The sequence below is a fragment of the Aquila chrysaetos genome, chromosome 7 (genome assembly GCF_900496995.4).
Source record: "Aquila chrysaetos chrysaetos chromosome 7, bAquChr1.4, whole genome shotgun sequence".
Classification (NCBI taxonomy): Eukaryota; Metazoa; Chordata; class Aves; order Accipitriformes; family Accipitridae; genus Aquila; species Aquila chrysaetos.
Window position 1 is genome coordinate 6,035,527 of NC_044010.1, and position 19,882 is coordinate 6,055,408.

General features: G+C 39.7%; 1 protein-coding gene across 6 annotated transcripts in view; it reads left to right on the forward strand.

The window, feature by feature from the left end:
* Nucleotides 1-19,882, forward strand: part of ZBTB20 (zinc finger and BTB domain containing 20) — a 486,412-nt gene that overhangs the window by 13,223 nt on the left and 453,307 nt on the right. The window contains exon 1 of one of the 6 annotated variants that reach the window (XM_041125016.1): nt 19,491-19,511. The exons of the other annotated variants lie outside the window; for them this stretch is intronic. The gene's annotated coding sequence lies outside the window, so the exon portion shown is untranslated. Of the gene's footprint in view, nt 1-19,490; nt 19,512-19,882 lie in introns of those variants that run through there. 6 annotated transcript variants of the gene reach the window in all.

Genomic DNA, 19,882 nt, shown 5'->3' on the forward strand with positions numbered 1-19,882 from the left:
CTGAACCGCCGTTAGCCAGCATTGGTGAGGCTCCTTGCCTTGTCAGAGGGAGTCTTGCTTCCTCTCAGAGCACTTTTTTGGGGAAAGGCCAGGAAGGAAGTAATTCTGCATGATTCAAAAGAGACTTTAATGGTCTATGCTCTTATTTTTTAGGAAATATGCAGGCAAGAGCCTACTTTGTCATATGCATAAAACTGTAAAGCTTCAAATCTTTATTGCTCTTTGCTTATTTTATAAAGCTTTTACTTTTCTGTATCTTTACTCTCAATGCCTGTATATTTAACCTTAACAAAAGAAGCATAGTAAGCTGAGCAAATGGAGTGGTGTTCAATTTGCTTACTTATTTTCTGCCTGAGCAGGTCATGTACCTGCTCCTTGTGGCAGAAGGGGCCATATGTCATGGTTCCTTTTCTGCAGCGTGACCAGATCTGTTGTGTGTGCACAGTAAAACTGAGCTGGGCAGAATTCGGTCAAGGTGCATGAAGCTTACCACTTGTGTGTGATACAACCGTAATAATGTCCATGCCTAGGAGCTCCAGAGCTTCCTGGAATCACTGGATTTACTGTGAATGCACCGTAACTAATTTGGATGTTTGAAGTACAGCCGACATGTCCTGAAGTTGCTTGACTGCATTCATGGTAGTTCTCTCAGCAGCTGTGCTGGGCTTGTGTGGGAGTAGGTCTTCCAGATGAGCATCATCAGGAGAAGGTCATGAGTGAGATAAACAAAAGTCAAGCATCCTGAGTATAGTCCTCAAACATTGAATTTTATGTTTTTTTAATTCAGGTACTGTTTATAATGACCTTAGGGCATGTGTAAGAAGAGAAGATGTGAGAAATGTAAATAAGAGGACTTTTTGGGTCTGCTGCAGACCTTTTTACTGTTCTGGGTACTTCAACTTCACCTCTTTGCTCTTCTGTTCCCTAGCAGTAAAATGGAGCGATGAGAGTAAGTTCTGCATGTCTTGAACCTTAATGAACGTTTTGTGAAGTGCTCAGAAACCTTTAGGTGAAAAAGGCTGGGGATAAAACAGTGATAATTGCCACATTTACCTTCTCTTGATCTGAGAGGAGCGAGCAGAAAATGCAATCACTTGTGTTACCATGAGAAATGAAGATGTGTTCATTTCAGAAATTTTCCCAATAAGGTAGCCTTTCATGCCATCTGGAAATTTCTCCAGAAAACTGTCTTCTGAAGCTTTAATCCTTTCCCTCCTTATAGTGTTTTGCCTGATCACGTCATCAGTGGAAGAATGCAGAAGCGAGACAAAGGGTAGTAGTGCTGAAAGGCAAATTTTGACACTTCTAAACCTTGTATCCTACTGATGTCAGTGGAAGTTTTAATTCCACTCGAGGGCTGCAGTTAGTTCTCAAAGTTGCAGAGGGTGAGCAGAGGTGGGTATTTGGGTGGAGAGGAAAACGACCAGCAAGTGTCCACCTGGGTTCTGCAAAGGACTGAAAGACTTGCAGTTGAGAGGCTAATCCCCCGGTGATCAAGAAACCTGGCTTTGGTATGATGAGGGATGCTGATGTCTTGTTTATATCTCAACCCCTGGCAAAGAAGTGTCCAGGAGGATGGGGTTTAGAAGTGGGATAGAGGTGAATCTAAATTAGGTGGAAACAAAGGGTGAAAAAGAAGAGGAAGCTGCAGCTTGACAGCAATAACTGTCTAGATGCCTGTGTGTGTTCTGGAGTTTGTGGTGGAGCTGAGTCCCACCGGCAGCAGTGCTGTGTGCAGTGTGCTCAGCGTAAATAGAATCCATAAATAGTTTTGTAGAGAGTCAGGATTTTATTTTGCTTGTGAAGTTGGACCTATTGTGACTCTTGGCTCTGCCATTTCTTTCGTTACCTTATTGGTAGGATAAAGTTGATATTGCTTAGCCCAAATTCACATATATGAATACGCTTTCATCTCTTTCTCTGTTGCTTTGTTTATCTGTCTCTGTCTATCTCTCTGTGCGCCTGCTGCTTGTCTGCCTGCCAGTTTTTTCTTTGTCTCTATCACTTCATCATTGAACCCATCTGTGTAGAAAATGGGATATTTGGCTGTCTTGTATTTTTTTTTATTATTTTTTTTTGTATTTGTGTCATTTTGTTCCCTTAGACTTATGAGGATAAAACTCGCACTCCTGGGGGTGCCAGGCATTTCAGATCTTGCATTTAGGAGGAGCCGTGATGCTTTTTGCGTCTGTTTGTCTGTCCATCTGTCTGCTGGTCTATAATAAGCTGTGCAGCGAGACAGCAGCTTACTATCTGTGTGTGTGAAATTAGCTAATTGGTGTTAGCAGCAATATTTTCACATGTTTTATAAGCAAAGTGCAGCAAGGTATATAAATGTAGATATGATCCAGAGACACACACACACGCGCGCACGCAAGCCTGTCGCTGCTCATGCATAGACGCTCAGAAGTAATTAATGTTAATAAGATTTTAATGTGCTTGTGAGATCATAATGAGGAGAAATGAATGCTCTGATTAGAAAAAGGTAACTGTGTGTGTGTTTTGGCTTAGAACAAGATTTCCCTTCTTTTTTATAAATCACAATTTCAGAACTTGTTTGTGATTGCATCAATCGGTTTTTATTTTCAAATTAGAGGTCTGTTTAGCCATTTGAATGATTAGCCAAATAAATGGGTAAAACCCTGATCATAAGGAATGGTGCAGATTTTTTATTTTTTTTTCCTCTTAGAAAGCAATGCTACTATATGACAGGGCTGGGCAGCCTCATCCTTCTAACATTACATTTTTTTGATGCTGCTTTTAAAGCCTCATCAGAAACTGCTCTTGGAGACAGTGCTTATTTTTTACAAATAGAGATGTTTATCTATAGGTGTCTGCAATGCATAATCAACCACTGAAACTATTGTGCCAAGGCACATTCCTGTTCATCAGTAATGATGAATCCTCAGAGTCCAGATGATCGCATGATACCTTGATAATATTTTGAAATAATTAGTTTAAGAAAGCAGAACTGTATACATGTATTTTTTTCTTTTAATCAGTCGGTTTCCAAATAAGAGAGATGTGAAGGTGTTTGCAGGAAATATTTTACAAGCTAAGATGTTTTTTTATCCTGGATGCTGTGTAGTCACCAGACCCCAGGCTGGCTAAAATCCAGCTGGACACTAGGGGTCCTTCTCTCCAGCAAATCAGAGAAAATATTGTCCAGAGGGCTTTACTTTCATTTGCATACTTATTATTGTTATTATTTTGAATAATAAAATACATAAAAATATTAAAAGGTTCTTGTTTGATAGTGCTACACAAATCACTTTGGGATTGGGATTTTTTTTTTTTTAATTGACACTGAGAGGTTAAGTATTCTGTTTTAAAAACATCTAAAATTAAAAATGCAAGTTTAAAAAGTCCATGCTCCAGTGCATCCCATGTTGCATACTACCTACTTCTTATTTTGGTGGCACCTGGCTTGAGCAGTGTTTTAAAGTGTTAGATCTATGTTTGAATTCATGGAATATGGTTCATTTCCAGAAAGTGCTGAGGTACCACAACAGTGGTTGCAATGAGAAATGGTGATAAGATTGCAGTCTCCAAATTGTGCTGAACAAAAACCAGTGTCAGTAGATACAGCTTTGACATGATTTGAAGTCTCTAAAGATGATGATGTGACAGTTCTTTTATAATGAATGAATTTGTTTTGGGGAAAGGAAACATCAGGCATTATGTGTGTTTGTTTATTCCTCTAAACAGTCCTTTTAGTTAGCTGCTATACAGTGGGGCCTCTAACTCTAGTTTGTCATTCAGATAGCTCAATTAATGAACTTAATACAGGAACTTAAATTTTCTGAGGTACCTTGGGATATCGTCCACGCGTGTGTGTGCTCAAGTGTGTCTGTGCGAGTGTACTCAAAGCATCTCTGAAACCTGAACATCCATGCAGTAAGGCCAAAACAAAGTATTGCCCAACTGCTGCCAGCATCCAGGTAAGTTTTAATGACCCTAGATGGAACAAGGACACCTTTACTGCTCCTAAGTATAGTTTGAGCTTATAGTTTGAGAAGTGCTTTAAATTTTGACTAAAATAAAATGATAATCTGACCTCTCGCTGTAAGGAAGCAACTAATTTGCTTTAAAATTCATTGATCCTTTCTGTAGATAATTTTATTAGAATCTTTTGAGAATTATCAATCCCAGTTTAGGATTAGTACTGAATTGAATTAGTATTGAATTCATAAAATATGATTCATTTCCAGAAAGTGCTGAGGTACCACAACAGTGATTACGATGCGAAACAGTAGAGCATGGCGATACGATTGCCATTTCCAAATCACGACGAATAAAACCAGTGTCAGTAGATACAGCTTTGACATGATTTGAAGTCTCTAAAGAAGGTGATGTGACAGTTCAAATCCCACTTTGGGATTAGTATCCTCTTGCATTTTTTTTGTTGCCTGTTTCTGCTTGTTAATGTGCCACTTCCCAAGACTGGCTTCCACAAAGTCGAAGAATGAGAGTCGGAGCAAGGTAATGGTGAACTCCAAAACCACTGAATTTTCACCTTGGAGCAGGAAGCAGCTAAGCAATGCAAGGACTTTCTCTTTAGTTTTTCTGTGTTCTAGATGGAAAATGTTGAAGAAAACACTCAGTTTGATGTTCTCAACATCAGAGATGAAGTAGGCAAGCTCCCTTCAGCTATAGGCTGAAAACTCCTTAAGGCTTGGGGAACTCAGGAAGAGGCGAGGCAAACTGGCTAAATGCATAAAGTCAGTACGCAAAAATGAGTTGTGCTGAATCCTTGGGGGACTGCTTTAATTCAGGAGTAAATTAGCCTTAGACCAATGTAGCTTAACTGAATAAGGAGCTACAGGGAGCTTTGCTGTTGAATTAGAGCATCTACTCACAGCTTCAGGACTATTAAGTGTGTGCATATTGGTGTCAGACCTTTAGTTGATTTGCCTTAACTTTCTCAACGTCCCCATGCAGACTTGACTTAAGAGATAGATAAACTGTCCCAAACAATTCAGTCTGTACTGGGAATCCAGAACAAAGCAAATTTCAATAGCTTCTTTGCTCTTAGGAAAATACCACAACACCAACTATTACACTGTTCTTGACGGAGTAGTACTGCTTGCCCTGCCTCACCTTGGACACCATTGTTTTCCTGTGCAGTTGTTGGAGGGTCTACAGATACTGAAGGTGGCTTTCTGTTACAGTCAGGTTGTACATACATGAGCTCCAATATTTGGGAATAAAATGTACCAAAGGTAGAGGTACCATGTATTCGCAATAACTTCTAGAATTACTACAAGAAAAGCAAGTGTATTCACAAGTTCTGTTTGGCAACTAGCTGCTTTACTTACATTTGGCTACTCTATAGTGTAGGGTTAGTTCAAAGATGAGAAAGAGGGTTTTGGGGTGGGCTTTTTTGGTTGTGATAGCAGACCAGAATATGGTGGGAGCATAGTAATGACAAGCTACCTTGGGAGAAACTAATTTTCTCTTAAAGAAGCACATGCACAGTGAAAATAGGAGTTCTTAATTGTATGTTGAGATTGTGCTCTGAAGAATGTTTTAGAGTACATTTGCCAGCCTTACTCTCACTACACCTGTTTAATTTGACTTTTTTCCTAAGTGCACATATAAGGTTAAAATGCTGTTAATTCATAAAGTTCATAATTGACAAACTGATTGTGAGTTAGTCGGTAAAATCTCTACGGTAAACACCATTGGACTTGCAGAATGAAAACCCTCTGCATAAAGATGGATTTTAAAAGTACCTGTAGGTTCTAGCTGTCAGGCTGGCATAGAAAGTAGGCGATCAACTTAAAAGCTTCATTGGAGATAGTCCCCTGCTAGCCTCAGAGAGGGGTGTTTGTTCAAGTATGCTAACTGATCTCAGGTTTTTTTGTAGGATCCGGAGACAGAAAACATACATCCTAAAACTGTCAAGACTTAAGCTTTGAATGAACTGATTATCTCATCTTACTTACCCGATTCCATATTTATGTTTCTAAATAAGTAGCTACTTTTTCCAAAGCTCTTAATGTCCAGAAGCACCTGCTGAAGCTGCTGGATGCAGAGAACTTCTAGTAGCATATGGATTCGGAAGAGCAATTTTAGATACTAGATTTGAAAATGTTGGCCAGAAGGCTCTTAGGTCTAGATGAGCTTAGAAATTCCATATAACTGGTGTGACACTTCTACCAAAAATGTTGTTTTAAAAAGTTGTATAATTGCAGTGTATGGTATTTACATGAAAGTAAAAAATATGGATATCTGTAGGAGGACAGGAACTGTCGAAGAAATCATGTAAGTTCACATAGTTCAGTCATCTCTGCTTCTGAAAGTGTCAAAAACTTTTGAGGTAGTTAAGGAAAGCCTTCTCATTAACAAGTATGCAAAAACCTAGCCATGGAGGAAGTTCTTGCCTTACTCTGTCATGGGATAATTGGCCAAGTCTTTGAACAATATGGGTGTCGGTTTTCTACTCAAGTAGAGGGTTTTTTTTAACAAGCTCTTGGTCTCAATGTTACTTTGCAACAGACATCATGTGATCTACGGGTTGATTCACACATGAAAGGAAATGGCTTAATTTTTCTGAAGTTTTATGTGTGGATATTGGGAAAGCTGTTTGGATATTTGAGGTCTCAAGTAATGTAAAAGCAGACAGCAGTGAGCAACTAGATGGAGTCAGAAACATGCATCACTATGGCATGAATTTGCTTCCTGGTATCTCAGTTTTGTTATCTGGTGGACATGTGTGTCCTGTCATTAGCGGAATTCCAGTGGCTTCAGGGTTAGCTGCAGTCATCACAGAAGTATACAGAATAGTTTATATATGTGCTAACTCCTACACTTATGCCTATGTTTACAAGCAGTGCATTTGGAAAGAGTCTGAAAGTAGAAGAAGCGTTTGAATAATGAGTTTGAGTAATGGTTCAATTTCTTCGGAAGATGTTAAAACTTAACCTTGTTCTTATTCCCCAAACTGTGCTGGCACTGACATTAGTAGGAGTAGGCCTTTTTACCTATGCCTGCATTAGTGATTCAAGAACAATTGCAAACTTCCTGTGTTTCCTGAAGCAAGGTATTATGTATCTATTGCCTCAATTTACCTGTCTTTAAGATAGGATTGATATTGTATAACTCCCTGTCAAGCAGGTGGAATTTCACCGATGGGAAGCACCTTCGCGTTGTTTTATGTGAAGGCCTTTCAGATCTGCTAGGCACTGCGATGTTTGGGACTCGCTCATTCAGTCGATCTCTGCATTACGCTTTTCAGCCACGCTGTCTGCAATTCACACGTTGGCAAATGCAGCACAGCAGCGTCTCTTCTGCTGGGGGACTCCATACTCTAGATGTGTTGGACCACCCTGCTGGCCAGCTGTGTCTTCTGCATGCGATCCTGGGAATGGGATAGAGATCATGGTGCTTAGCAGTATCTGCAGGGCTTTATGCCTCCAAGCGAGGTCCTGAGCTGAAGGAGATCTGCCAGCGGGCATTTCACCTGGAGTGACAGCCCAGGTAACATGAACTGCTGTGTGAAGTCTTATGCGTTGGGCCAGCCGAGCTGGCTGTCTTCTAGGCGGGCAAAAAGCTATGAAATCTGACTTGGGAAATAATTTCTCTGCAGTCTTCTTTTGCGATAACTCGCTACAGACTGGAGTAATCCATTGGGGTACTTGAGCCACTCAGACAGCTAGAAGCTCCCAGCCCTGCCAGTGTGGAGATTGTTACCTGACCACCTGATAAACATCCTTCCTCAGATGATTGCCCTGATCATCTGAACAGCACTTTGGGCAAGTCGTGGGGCGGGTGGTAACTTGTTCCTGTCGGTGGTGGTAACCCAGCCTGCTCCGCTCCCCGCAGCTGCTGCCGAAACACCGACCGTGTCAGGATCTGTTTTTTCTCTTCAAGACTGGGGAGGATGCCCGAGGGAACCTGGGGCAGGGATCCTGGGGAAGGTGAGCAGGGAGTGGGATGGAGGGGTGAGAGGATGGAGTTGGATCCTGGTTTTGTAGAGGGGAGGAAAGCAGGGACCAGTGCCGTGGGGTTAGCCGTGACAGAAGGATGTGGATGGTGAATTGTGTAAATAGGCGGTTTAAGTAGAATCTGCGTTAGAAGGATGGGAAGGTGAGGGGGATGGAGAGGACTGTTCTGAAGGGAAAGAAGAAGCAGTACAGACATGCCTCCACCTGTGCGCTCTTGGGGTTCAGAACCAGAAGATGAACAAAACTGGGAGATGTTGCCAGTGTGTTGGTACCGTTAGAAACTTCATTGCTTTTGGAAAGGTTGGTAAACATTGAAAATAAATATAGTTGAGGCCCACTCATTAGACTTTCTGCTCTCTTAATACAGTAGTCCAGTCTTGATGAATGTGTTTTTAACAAAATCATGCTTAGATACTGTGCCCTGGTACAATTGATTTCCAGCACTCTACATTTGCTGCTGCTTTCAAGGTGTTTCCTACCTTTTATTCCTTTTTCTTCCCCTGATAGTGAGCAGATGACGAAAAATTGTTAAATTTCCTGCTGCTGCTTTGCTGTGACTTGTTGCTGGCATCAGACCAGTTGAAAGGCTTAGCAGGTACTAGCTTCTATTCTAAAGACTCTCTGTTAGTCTCTGGACATGACGGATTTATTTGTAAGCATCTAATGCATACTGAAACCTAAAGGATTGACAGTCCTGGTGTAATGAGGCTATCTTGAAGGATCGTAAGAGACACTCTCACTTCTGGCCTAGATTACTTGTATAAACACATACCTTGCTGAAATCCAAGCACAAAAATGGTCCCTTTCTGGGCTGAAATTTTCTCTTCCTAAGTTATATGATCATTTTGCAGTGCTTCATAACTGTCTTTTTTTTCTTCTGTGGGTTTTCCTTTAATGCTTGTTAGTGATTTTATCCATCCTAGAACCTTCAAAAAAGAAAAAGGCCTGAGGAACTTGGGTAGTCTTCTTCACTGTCCAAAAGAGGATTGACTGGGTTTTTTTGTTATTCCTGACAAGTAATTGTTCAGACTGTTAAATTGTGAGTCCCACTTCAAGTGATCTATTCTAGTACCTCATTATTCTTGCCATTAAAAAGATCTTACGTTTGCCTAACCTGAATCTTTCTTGCTACAGTTTACTTCCATTACTTCTTTGGTAATTAATCCCATTCCCTTTGCAACAGCCTTTTATGTACTGGAAATCTGGGTAACGTAATAATTTTTGGCAGTGCCACACTGTTTATGGTATCTGCATTTATGATAATTCATGCTTTTTTCTGGATATTCTTCAACTGCTTCACATCTTCTTGAAAAACACTGCCCATAATTCGACAGTTTACATCTTGAAACTTTCCCAAATTGAGTAGAGCTGAAAGATTACTTCCCGTGTCCTTGGGGCTGCATGTCTGTTTTTACAAACCCTGAAATGATGATGGACTCCTTGCTTCGCCAAGATATTACTAACTTATATCAAGCTTATAATTCATGGTAACTCTAGATCCTTTTCTGAAAAACTGCTACCTGCTCGGTTATCACCATCTTGCATTTGTGTCATTAATAATTTCTGCCCAGGTACATTACTTTAGCCATATTCCTGCTGAATCTCATCCAGTGCCTCTAGACAATTTCCTTTATTTGCCAAGGTAATTTTGAATTTTACTCAGTCATTCAGTGCCCTCCTAGGTTCATGTCGTCTGCAAGTTTAATAAACATGTTTTCTATTCCATCATCTAGGTTATTAATGAAAAAGTAAACCAGAACAAAACTCAGGGCAGAAACCCTGTTGATGTATTCTTGTATTTTGATAATTACTGTGTGGATTCCCTTATCCAAATAGTTTTGCATCTGTGTGATACTATGGCTATGCTTCTTTTGTTCCTATCTTGCTTATAAGAATACTACAGAAGATTGTCAAAGGCCAAAATAAAGTCAAAGTACATGGCATTTGCTTTCTATAAGGTTTCTTACCCTGTTGCAGAAGGAAATTAGGTTGTTTTGGCATGATTTGTTCTTAAACCAATGTTGATTGCTACTCATCTTTTATATTTAGGTGCTTACTGGCTAGTTTGATTCATTGTTCAATAGTTTTTCTGGGAATTAATCTTAAATTGGGTGGTCTAGAATTCCCTTGTTCCTTCTTTCTTTTTTCTCTCTCTTTTCATGGTAGGTACCAGATTTATTCTTTGAGTCTTTTCTTGTCTTCTACAAAGTCTGTTTCAAACAGTTCTTTAAGGACACCAGGATGAAATTCATACACAAATGACTTGAAAAATATCTAACTTAGCTAAGTGCTCTCTAATCTGTTTGCTCTTTCTTCTGGAGTAAGACCATACCTCTCTTCGTGAGTATTAAGTGAATTATCTGTGTCTCTCCACTTGAAATTTTGAATGAAAGGTGGTACAAAAAAGGTGTTAAGCACTTCAGCTTGCTCAAATAATCTGTCAGTTGATCCTCCTCTGCATTAACTGAGCCACATTTTCTCTCGTCTACCTAAATGTACTAATAGAATGGTTTCTTGTTACTCTTGAATATCCCTTGTTAATTTTGTGCTTTGACCATTATGATTTTGTCTCTACATGTTTGTGCAATTTTTATACTTACTCTCATGTATTCTGATATCCTTCTGCTTTCTTCAGGCTTTTTTTCCTGTCTTGGTAGCAGTAAAGAGCTCATAATTCAGTGATGTTAAAACCCTACTATTCTCTTTCTTTCCTCTTCATTGGTGTAGCTTGTGCTTATTATTTTACTTTCCTGGAAGAACGGTTAGGCCTCCTTAACTTCTTTTTTCCTGTAGACTCTCCCAGGGATTTTTAGCAGCTAGTTTTCCGAGATCATTGAGTTCTATGTTCTAGAAGTCCTTTGTTTTTATTTTGCTTTTCTCCTTCTTTCTTTCTGAAGAATTGTGAACTTCATAACTGTCTTGCACTCTCACCCACTCAGTCTGTTCATCCACACAGGCTAGACCCCAGTCTAGAAGAAATGTCCCTTTGGTCTTTTCTTTACTTCTGAATTTAAAATAAAAAGAAATCTGAAGTGCATTCCATGAAGATGCTGGAAAGCTGTGATCTGCTGATTTCTCCACAGAATATGTGTTATTAATCCCCATCTTCACCAACTTTTTCATGCAAATGCTTTGGCTTACTTCACTAATTGTTTTCAACAGCCCCACTCATCTTCCAGTTTGGTAGTTTGTGGAATTTCCCCATCATGGCGGAACTGGTTTATTTTGCCTTTAATCACTACCTGTAGTTTTTCAGTAGGTTTGACGCTCTGTACGTTCTGGGCCTCAGAGCATGCTTGTGCAGTCTGTTTTGCAAGGCAACACTCCATTCCTTTTTTCCTCTCCCATATCCTTCTCACAAAGGTTATATACCCTTTTATATTTCTATTGCAGTCATATGAGTTAGCCTGTCAGATTTCTGTCATGCTAATTAAGTCACAGTCTTGATGATGTGTTAAGATTTCTAGTTTATTTTTCTATTCACCAAACTTCTTGCGTTATTATATGGACACAGGAGATGCTTATCTGATAGGCATTTTGTCCTCCTTTTTTTTTTCCCCCTCTAGCAACCTATTTTCTGTCTTGCTCACCTCCTCCTTGGAGGTCCCAACCAAGTTACTTTTGTTTGTACTTAGCTGTAGGGTTTTTTTCACCTGCCCATTTTAGCCCTTGTTAAAAGACCTTCCAGTAGCTTAGCAAGTTGGTGCTCGGACATCCTCCTCCTTTTGTATGAAGTGAATGTCCTCTTGTCCTTAATAGCATTTCCCATGGTCAAAGAAGTAAAATCTCTCCTTACTGATGCCATCTGTATCCATGTGTGATGCAGTTATCGCTAGCATTTGTGCTTTGCCTGATCCCTGCCTCTGCTGTGAGGACTGGGAGGAACACTGATTCCTTCAGCATTGCTTCTAGAAAATCATAGTCACTTTTGAGCCTTGATGTCCTTCAAGTGTTTTTGTAGATATTTTTTTATTCCTTATGCCCTCTGTGTTGTGTTGTGCCTTCTTCCTGTGTTGCCTCCCTGAACTGGAATGTCCAGGAGACTATCCTGACCTCACTTAAAAGCCACTTAATTCCATTGTAATTGGAATGTACTGACTTAAAAATTGGTTTATATTATCAATATATTGTATTTCTTTTCTTATACTTCTGGTTTCAATTTTTTTTTTTTTTAACACTCCCCCCCTTTCTTCTTTTTTAAAATTATTTCTTCCTCTTAGCTTGCAAGTTCCTTGTGGCAAGGGTTTGTGTTCTCTTATGTCAGCTATGTCTTAATAGACTTGCTATTCTTCTCTCAGTTTTCCTCGTACATAATTTTCTTCTCTTGGTAGCATTTTTGGAAGTTTTGCAGATCAGTGCCACTGCAACCATATGGTTCCCTATAATTGTCCTCTAAAATTAAACTTTTTGTCCGATTTCTGTCCCAGCTTTGTGTGAGTCTTCTCTATTGACTACCTTTGTTCATGCTCATTTGCTGTTTCAGCCTATTGTGAACCAGATGAAGGTTGAATGCTCTTTCCCAAACTTTAGTTAGTTAGTTAATAGCCATTTCAGAGCATTTGAACCCTGCATCTTAAGGCAACAACAGATTTCCGTTGTACTGAACCTGTCACGTTGCCACCAGTGTTCAGAGACTTGTTTGGAAGGATATCTTCCATGCAAGCAGATATTTAGTAGTCCTTGGTTTAGTACTTGGGAAGATGGGAGGACATCTGAATATGAATCTGTAGGTTTTCCTTTTGTTTGTTTTGGTTTTGGTTTTAATACCAAATAATTGGAAAATTCCAGAGAAGATAATATTTAAAGTGTCTGCACAATCTAATTGCTTACATTAATTTCTTTAGAGACCAGCATTTAAAAATGAGGTTTGGGTACAGGTTGTTTAACTTTAGTCATCTTAAAGGAAAATGCAGTCAAGACAGCTATTTAGTCTCCCTCTGTTTTCAGTGGAGAGGAGGAGAAATACCTCTAGAGAGCTATTCATCCTAAATATATTACAGTTTTAGGATGGGATTAATGGCTCTCTGGAGATGATTATGGTGGCTTCGGTTAGGTACCTAACTTTTAGGAAGATAATAGTTAGATTATATGCATCTTAGTCCCATGCCTGATCAGATTTATCTGAAGAATATTTCTACTGACCAAATATACAACACAGAAAGCTACCATGCTTTGTCTTATTTTGTAGAGATTTTGTATATTAGAATTTTCCAGAGTTTGGAAGAGTTGTATTTATAATATTTCCTTTCTTAAACCTTGTTTTATCTCCTTACCTTTTTGATTGTAACTTCCTCCTTAATTTGGTTTGTGGTGAAGAAACTGTTTGGATTCTTTGTTTTGGTGTGGCCTCTTTTCTATGGGTCATGTCTTTTGAGACTTCCCTTCAGCCATGTGCTCTCTAGCATTGCAGGTAAATACTGTTCCATGTTACCTTCCTCACAGGTGACACGAAGATTAATTAAACACAGTTTTGAGTATATTAAACTCTGTCTCTAAGTTATTATTTTTAGGTGAATATTTGTACTTGTATTTCAGAGCATTTCATGATGCAGCCACTAAAAATAAGTGATCCTGGACAACAGATTAGACATATTTGTTGTTTTTTAGGGAAGAGCTAATGTCATTTTGGTGTTGCACAAGTTTCCCTCTTTATCTCTGTACAGCCGTAAGGTGTCCATGACACTATTATTCTGGCCACTCTGTTGCCAAAAAGTTGTCAAGAAATTAGTGGAGAATTCAGAGAAGAGCAACAGAAGTTAAGAGGCTGAAGAGATTGAAATATGAGCAAAGATTACAAGATTTTAATATGTACAGTTTGGACTAAATGATGACTAAGACATATGATAACAATCTACAAGTATTTGAAGGGTGTAAAATATTAAGACAAAAAAGGAATTATTTTAAGATGTTCAAAGGGGTAAAACTCAGCACAGAAAAATTTCAGTGTGAATCACAAAAACTTCCTGAGGATTGCATGTGCTGGAGTCATGGAGTGGATTCTGCAAGAAGGTGGTAAAAAGCCTACGGTTTCCCATAGCCCAGAGATCACACACACGCGTGCGCACGGAAGCACACCGGTCCGGTGCCATCCATTTCTGAGCAGCTGCCTGGACCAAGGGGTGCTTCAGCAGTGGCTGTTGGACTCTGTGTGGCCCGGCTGGACAGCCGGGTTGGCCTGTGTCCCAAATCGGGCTTTCCCGAGGGCTCCAGCAGAATGAGCTGGAGCATGGAGGGTTTGTTCTGGTGGCAGCAAACTGCCTTCAGCTGCTGTTTTTATGGAGAAGCCCTTTTCCATCATATGGCTGTACATGCACCCATCCATTTGATAAGCGTAGGCAGAATCAAGCTGTCACCAACAGAATATAGGCAGAAGACTCAAGGAAATGTAATGAAGAATAGCATTTTGCAGGATCCTGGCAAAGGATTGATATGACATGTTAGGTGTTTTCTTTTTCCTTTTACCCTCTTCGTTCATCTCTGAATGGTGCAATCACATTAAAAACTGGTTTTCAGTAGACTTTTTCTCCACAGCTTTAGAGTCCTCAACACCTATTTATTCATTCTGATAAAGGCAGAAGATTTACACTGTATGTTTAGTTTAGTTAGGAGGTCCTTCATCATCCTAGTGAATTGTAGTGGACTAATTTAAGTCTAAAAATATTTAAGTGTCGTGACCACTGTTTAATCAGGATGGTATTTTTGCTTGATAGGGACATCTTTACTGTTTACAGCTGGTTTTGCACTCGTAATACATACAGACAGAAGGAGTGAGGACTACAGTTCTTGTTCCCTCCTCTGCCCTCTGTTCCTCATTTTTATTTTGTGTGCAAAACCATCATGCATGCCAGCTTGGGAAGCTAGCATCCCTCCTGTTAAGACCAAACTTGCTCTCTGTTGCAGTATAAATAGTGCTTGCTTCCAACTTCAGAGCAGTACCCAGTGTTGCATGCATGCTGGGAAGCAATAGCTGTATTAAAGGGGTTTTAATGTATAGAAGGGTTTTGTATTTGTGGCTTTGAATTCACTGGACAATTCCGAGCACACATCTGGGGATAGGCCTTTAAGCTTGTGTGATATCAGGTTACTGGAATATTTCAGTTCTGGAGTGGCTCAATTTAAGAAGGTCCTACTTCACTGGTATGCACAGGAGAAAGCAAACCAAATGCCTTTCTTTATTGGACTCCAAATACAAAGCTGGGAGCACGCCCAACTTTGGTAATCCTACATTATCTGTAAACCGCTGGAAGCGGAGGGGGAAATTGCACCAGGTGAGCCAGATATGTTTTGAAATGTCATTTAGTTTGCTAGACCGGGGCTTTTGATATGATGAAAGCACCTTGTTCTGCTTTGTAAAAGTACCTGGCTGGGCAAAACAAGAGACCATTTGGTCAGACAGAGGCCACAGAGGAAGGCTGTCGGGGGAAGGCTGAAGAGATGGGCCATTTTTCATTGCAGAAGAGACGACTTCAGCAAAGCCACCACAGTCTTTGCTGACAGCACGTGAAGTTTTGCCGTGACCCAATTAGTCCTTCTGCTCTTGAAAAACATCCTCTTAAAGTTACGTGGTAGGAAGCAGTTGCTGTTTTCCTTAGGCTTGCTAGAACTCTTATCTTCCCAATTGAAAATGCTGGGCTGTCTGCCCCAGTCACAGTGTTCTTGGGAAGAACCTTTCCCATCCTTAGCTGACTGGCACATGTGGCCAGCTACAGGCTAAACCCTGAAGAATAAGAGTTCTTTTATCCCTCTGTCTGTTGCGTTTCGTTTTCTGAGTGTGGACGGTCTGCTTCTGCGCCATCAGCCATTGTTTAGCTTCAGCCTGGATGCACCACAGCAAGTGTTGCAGAGAAGGGATGCTGGGTTTTAGGGTTATGCTGTGTTGCTACAGATCATGTCACCTCAGTGGGTAAACAGTCCAAAAATAAAACCAGCAAATGATACAAAAAGGAATCCAGTTATATTTTTATATCTCATTAAGTTTCGCTCCTCCTTCTGGTTTTATTGGCAGAGGTATCAGGGGAGCGTACATCTCCATCTGAGAAGTGGTGAAAAGATTTACAATGGCTGTCTGGGTGGACGCTTTTTCGTGCTGTGGGCATTAAGTGGGAAGGGGTTTAGGATCTCGCACACCTGTCTCATTTGAGGAGATCCTTATTTTATCATGTATAGAAGGCAGCTGCTCTTTTAAAATTTGTTACTAATATCCTGCCCAGGGGTTCTTTATTTAGGTACTCAGATCAAAGAGCTGCTGTCCCAAGCTGTCATTTAACAGAGAGGATTGCTTAATATTGCTGTGAGCCAAAGGTATCGGTAGGTGGACTCTCTTTTGAACCCTGAACTTTCCCTGTGTGGTGGTGACAGATGAGTAGTGATGGAAAAAAGACGAGATTACACCAACACAGGCTTTGGGGTCAACACTGGTCTGTCCCCAGAGCTCTGCATGACCTTGATTTATGACTGCAGAATACTGGCTACAAGAGCCTGTCCTCTTCAGCCTCCACGGTTCAATGTGAGACTAATAACTAAACACTACTGTTATCTTCTGTTATTTTGGGAGGGTCCTTGACTGCCTACCCCTCCTTTCTGGGGGATAGCTAAGACATGGCTGGATGATTGTGTTCAACTTGACCTGCATTCTCCATCGAAACACCTAGCGCAGCCCAAGTCAGGAAAGGCAGTGGGAAGGAATACTGCATGCCTTTGATTTTAGTACACCTAGGTCCACTGAGCAATTTCTTACCATGGTTTGTTTGTTTGTTTGTTTGTTTTTTCCTACCTTTGTGCTGAGGTCCTCCAGCATGCTCAGCACCTATGTGGTTAATGGTTTTTCTGGAAGTGAATTATGGCTGCTAGGATTGCTAAGGCCCTATCTTGGATGTTTCCACATCATGTTTAAGTTTATGCTCGGATTATGGTCCAGTCAGCTTTTCTGGCTTTTAAGTTGGAATGGAGAACCTTTCCCTTAGGTTCATCTGTAGTAAATGTTTTACCTCTGTCGGATTTTGATCTTGAAAAAAGTTGTTTTTCAGACAGTAGCTATGGGTTTGATAGAATGGGAGTTCTTATGACTCTTTTTATAGCCATAATCCTGTGCTGTAAGAATTCTGTTTGTCTCATGTCCACTACTTAGGATTTTTATGTAGTTATTTATACCATACTTACTGGATCTGGGATGCATGCGGTAAGGGGCATGACTCCCCAGTGTGGATCTGCAAACATGATGATGCATGGAAAACTTCAGTTAGTATTTAATGAACTTCTTCATATATTCAATATGAGGACATTGCTGAGAATACGAGCCTTGGCAAGCAGAAGTATCAACTTTTTTTTTTAAATACTTAAAGCACTGAACTTAAGCACACTTGAACTCAGTAGCTAGAGAAAAACATGCGATTTCCCTAAAGTAATTTCTGTAAGCTGATATTGTAAGATGGCCTTGCAAAGGCCAAAGAATGAGGTATTCCCAGTGAAAGAGTTAAAAAAAAAATCTTAATTACAGAAATCCTTTAGTAGGTACAAGTTGTGACTATTCTTTCTCTGAAAACACCAGTGTTTCTGTCACTTCACTAAAGGTCTCTTTGTACAGTAGACAAAGATGCATAAGGAAAACAAAACACATTTCATCTGGGAATTAAAAAAAGAGTATTTTTTTTGTTCCAAGTAACCTATACTGTTAATTCTAAAAATGAAATAGAATATTTTTCTAAAAACTTAGTATGCAGCTCGTGCATTTCTGTGGAATGTCCTTAACTATTCACTGACTCACTCCCTATTCATTTATAGCTAATATATGGCACTTTTATTGTGGTTTCTAAAGTATGGAGGTTATGTGAGTCAGATGCAATTTAGAATAGAGATTATCTTTAAATAATCAAAAACATACTTTGCCAAAAATACTTAAAAAAGGAAAGAAAGAATTCAGTGTTCTCAAAATATGAAGTGCTTTCTAAAAAGGCTATTTTTTTCAATAAATAAGGGGGAAGAAATGCTATGTAAACCTAAGTGTTTAGCAGACATCCGTTTACTTCCTTCAAGGAGACAAGGGGTTTTAAGATTTTTCAGAGCTCATGAGAAAGGCACATCCTTGAGTACTTGCACCAAGGACGTGATGGAAGAATTTTTCCTTGAAAATTTTCAGCAAGAAGACATAAGGTTAGAGGTAGCATGAATGATAACTTTCTTGAAGATTGTAATCAAGGACAATTTGGAGAAAGTGGGTGTTTGGATCTCTCCTTCAAAAAGGAGTGGGGGGGGGGGGGGAATCAACAACCAAATACCTCCCTGCCTACCCTTTCTTCTTTTTTTTTTTAATTCTTCCTTCTCCTTCTTAGGCTGATTCTGGTTCTCATAAAGTTTGTCATTAATGATACAGTGTTAGTAATGGCAATTGTTAGTTTCTTTGCTGTGACTTTGAAGTTCCTTTGTTGTGACAGCTGCTAGGCTGGCATTTCCTGGACATCAGTGGGATATGATGATAGCTTGCCTGCTTCCCTTCTTTCTGATGGATTTTCTCAGAAAGTTTAGCAAACTGGCAGACTCAGATTCCTGTATTAAAAAAGCAGAAGGTGGATCGTAGTGGGCTAGAGTTGAGAGAAATATGGAGATCCAAAGAATTATCAGCTTTTTTGTAACACAGTCAGCAACGTGATCTACAGACAGAATCAAAAAGATCTCAGTTAGGAACATGTATTCATCCTTCTGCTCATCTTCCCCCCCCCACTTTCTTTTTTAAGAGTTTGGTGCTACAACAAATGGTGGTGGCCTGTCAAGCTGATACCAGCCTAAGTAGAGGCCACATTATAATAAATGCGTTATTTTGCTATCAAAAGATAACATACTGTTGGCTTAAAAAAGTCCCAAACAGCCTTGCACAGAAGTGTTTTTCAACAATATATTAAGCCTCATATTTTTCAATTACAACAGGGCTTTTTTTCCTCTGCTGATCTTTTTTTAATACCCAAAGAAGCAAATATGTCTTGGTTTTGAGCTTTAATCTGGTGCTTTGTGTACTCTGACGACCTCCTAATCACACTCTCCATGACATGTCAATCTACTGCTATGGAAAGTGGGTGATTTGGGCTGTCATGAAAGTGTTGATATACTCATACATCCTGTGCACTTAGGATAGAGGAATTCAAATAAATGCATTAACCAAAGGGATGAAATGTTATGGGAACCCATAATTCAGCTATCGAGTGTCCCTTTCCCAGTTCATGAGTGGTTCTTTATCTGTGTTGTGACTTTAAATGTGAGCACCAGGTGTGAAGATTTCTGTTTATTTTTATTTAAGCAAAAACAAACACAAAAAATTTCAGAGCTGATGCAGATGATGAAATGTAAAGATGTGAGATGGGTTTAGTAAATAGTCAGGGTGCATATGTCTAAACAAGGAAGGAGATTGTAGAATGAGGTTTTAGTTTATAATGCTCTCCTTTCATTACTGTATAACCATCTGCCTCTCTGGCATGTTGCTTAAAATCTGGTGATCTTACACTTCAGTCTGTAACCTTCAACGTTACACTGGTGTTTCCTCTGCTGAGCTAGTGGAATCATCGAGATCACAAGGTAAGTGCTGTCAACATCTACAGTTTTATTTTTCATAAAAACTAAAAGGTAGGACTGACCTTTATTATCAAATGGAGACCAGTCTAGTATGCAGTTTGAGAGGCATGATGTGAATGTGAGTCTGGGGGGCAAGTATCTACTCCTCTTGGCACCGATAGGACTTCCTCTGTGGTCTTAGATGCGTTGCCCAACTGTTCTGCCTGGAATTTCCCATCTGTAATGTGTAGATAATGATACTTGCCTCCCTGGTGAACATTATGACAGTTAGTTAATGTTTGTAAAGTTCTGTGATAATGCAAAGTGTTGTAAAAAAAATTATATATATATATATATATGTATAAAATTATGTGTCACCATTAAATTGAAGACTA